Below are 3,546 nucleotides of genomic sequence, written 5' to 3'. Positions count from 1 at the left end.
GACAACTGCTCGAGAGGACCGTTTGTTGGCTCGAAAATCCAAGGCCCAGCCCATTTCCACTGCGCAGTGGAGCTCACGAGACTGGTCCCTGAAGTCCCTGTGTCACCAGAACGGTTTTGTCGGATTCTGTCAGAAATGGCCTCCATGGTCGAATCAGTGCCCAGAAGCCAGCCACTAAACACAAAAAAATGAAAAAACTGTGTGGCATTTGCCAAGGCCCACAAGCCAAAAAGGATGGACGGGAGAGAGGGGAAGAAAGTGGATTTTTCACGTTTAATCTTCTGTTGAATTACACCACAGTTGCCGCAATATTGCAGGGACCTACTGGAGCCCGCATGAATTCCAAGATTCACCCAGAAAAACAGTGACAGTTTGGTGGCGGAAAAAATCATGGTCTGGGGTTACATCCAGTATGGGGGTGTGCAAGAGATCTACAGGGTGGAAGGCAACATCAATAGTCTCAAATACCAAGAAATCTTACTCCTCTTATATTCCCAACCATAAAAGAGGCCAAATTCTTAGAGGATGGTGCTCCATCGCATACTTCCATCTCCACTTCAAAGTTCCTAACGGCGAAGAAGATCAAGATGCTCAAGGATTGGCAGCCCAGTCACCAGACGTGAACATCATTGAGCATGTGTGGGTAGGATGAAAGAGGGAAGATGGAAGACCAAACCAAAGACTATTGATGAATCTGGGAGGCATGCAAGGTCTTCCTAGCTATTCCTGATGACTTCTATCAATACATGGTATGAATTCCTTGCCAAAAAGCATGGATGCAGTCCTTCAAGCTCATGGAAGTCATACAAGATATAAATTTGATCCACACGCACCACTATTTAATTTGCTGACATATTTTAGGTATTGTAGTAAATTTGTCAATTTATGTATAGGGACAAAATTTTGTTTGCCAAATTTGACCTTCTGTCTTGTTTAAATAATAAATCTTTTTTAGTGAAACTAATTTATTTCAGGTGCATGTAACATCATTGGGAGGGTTTTGCTTTTTATATGAGCTATTTCTTACACAATTGATTAATTAAAAGTCAGGTAATACAGGTGGTTCACAAAATAGATAAGCGAAACTTCTGTCGGGACTGTAGAGCGGAGTGGAGAACCACAATGTAAGTAGGAGCACCAAGTACATAGGATACTACAGACTGACAAGAACACTGAGCCAAAGTCACCACAGGATGTTGTAACAACTGGCGCTGAAGAGGTTACAGCCCGGGTGTAAGTGCTGCGGAGGTAAGGTATGGAATGCACTGCAGCTGTGCAGGTATCCAGAGCAGGGAGGAATGGGCCATGCCAAAAGAACAGCTGACCCGAAACAACATCACAACTTGAGTGCAGGGTGGAGACAGAAACAGCACAGACAGAAACACATTGCAAAGGGGAGAGAACCCACAAATGGGACGGGGAAGAACAGTCGACCCTAAACAACATCCCATGACTTGGAGCTAAGAAAATAAGAAAAAACAAACAACATACAAATGAATGGTCATCTATGACCAAACAGCTAATGTTTGGCAGGTGGCGGGAGTGGAACAAAGCACATGGGGGAGCAGGTAATGTTGAGTTATAAAAGTAAAGGCAAGGCAAGGCAGCTTTATTTGTATAGCAATTTCAGCAACAGGGCAATTCAAAGTACTTTACACAAAATCAGTTAAACAGTAAAACACAAGTAAAAACAGTTAAAAATCATAAGCATTAAAAACCGGTAAAAACACATGAATACGACAGTTAAAAACAAATAGAAACATAAAACACAACAAAGGTACAGTGCAGCATAAGAAATTTAAAGAAATGAGAGAGTCATTTAAAGAAAGGCAGCATCAAAAAGAAAGGTCTTCAAGCCTGTTTAAAAGAACAGAGTAGCAGCGGATCTACAGGTTTCTGGAAGTTGATCCCGATATGAGGAGAATAGAAACATGAAAGCTGCTTCACCTGTTTTGTTTGACTCTGGGGACAGAAAGTAGACCTGTCCCAGAGGACCTGGAGGTCGGGTGGTTCATGTGGAGTAGCAGACAGAATATATTTGGACCTAAACCGTTAAGTGATTTATAAACTAGCAAGAGTATTTGAAATCAATCTTATGGACACAGGAAGCCAGTGAAAGACTTCAGAAATGGAGTTATGTGATCCAGTCTCTTGGTCTTAGTAAGACTGAGCAGCAGCATTCTCAATCAGCTGCAGCTGTCTGATTGATTTTTAGGGAGACCTGTAAAGACACAGTCAGTAGTCAGTCTACTGAAGACAAAGGATGGACAAGTTTTTCCAAATCTGTTGAACATAAGTCTTTAACCCTGATATATTCTTAAGGTGATAGTAGGCTGACTTTGTAATTGTCTTTAATGTGGCTGTTAAAGTTCAGGTCTGAGTCCATGACTACACCAAGATTTTGCTTTGTCTGTAGTTTTTAACATTGTTGTTTGAAGCTGAGCGCAGACTTTTAATCGTTCCTCTCTTGCTCCAAAACAACCACCTCAGTTTTTCCTTCATTAATTTCAGAAAGTTCTGGACATCAGCCGTTAATTTGTTCGATGCACTTAGTCAGTTTTGATTGGACTATAGTCCCTGGCGATAAGGTTATGTAAAGTGTGTGTCGTCCGCATAACTATGGTCACTTATTTTGTTGTCTCCATAATCTGGGCCAGTGGGAGCATGTAGATGTTAACAGAAGAGGGCCCAGAATAGAGCCTTGGGGAAATCCCACAATCATTTTGTATTCGCGATGTATAATACCTATGTCACAAAGTAATCCTATTCTGTAGGAGGTTTCAAACCAGTTTAGTACTGAGCCAGAAGTCCTCCAGTTTTCCAATCGGTTTAGTAATATGTCGTGGTCGACCGTGTCAAAGGCAGCACTGAGATCAGTAGTACAAGATTGAATTTTGCAAATATCGGCCACTATCTGTGTTAAGGTGGATGTCATTAAAAACTTTGACGAGAGCCGTCTCAGTGAAAACAATGTTGTGAAAACAATATATGTATGATGGAGCCAGTTTAGAAAAATATGCATATCTCTGTCCCTCACCTTCCCCCTCTCTACCTCTTGACTCTAAAGAATAGATCTGGTCAAGTATGGCATTTAACATATGGAAAGGAGCTTCCTGCTACACACCAAAAGGTGGCCTTCTGTCTCCAGTCCCCTGGGGTCTTACACTAGGCTAAGACAATACAATTAAACTGTATTGATGTTAGAGTTTCACATTTACATGAAAGACCCTTTTGACATGTAACCAAAAACAACCCCCAAAGGGGCATAGTTTAGGGGCATGTCCACCCTCATTGGACAGCGAAGATGCGCCGGCATGTTGCCATGCCAACGACGTACCAATGAGAATGGATTTAAATGCACCAGGTGAAAAGGAACCGCTCCAAGGTGCAGGGGATAAAAGTGTGTGATTAAGAATGATCAGGACTGGTCTCATGTGACTCCATGAGGGGAAGCATGGATCCAGTCTGCTGTCAGCTGCAGTGTTATCTTGTTGTTTGTGTCTTATTGTCCTTGTCTTATCATCTTCATCATTCTGTTGCATTAAA

At 42.0% G+C, this 3,546-nt stretch overlaps 1 long non-coding RNA gene across 1 annotated transcript in view; it reads left to right on the top strand.

Moving 5' to 3' along the window:
- The window catches only part of LOC116685994 (uncharacterized), a 14,244-nt gene that overhangs the window by 10,648 nt on the left and 50 nt on the right, over window positions 1–3,546 (top strand). The window lies entirely within an intron of this gene.

Source organism: Etheostoma spectabile, unplaced genomic scaffold (assembly GCF_008692095.1).
Source record: "Etheostoma spectabile isolate EspeVRDwgs_2016 unplaced genomic scaffold, UIUC_Espe_1.0 scaffold280, whole genome shotgun sequence".
Lineage (NCBI taxonomy): Eukaryota > Metazoa > Chordata > Actinopteri > Perciformes > Percidae > Etheostoma > Etheostoma spectabile.
Note: the sequence above shows the minus strand (reverse complement) of the source record. Positions and strands in the feature narration are given on the sequence as shown.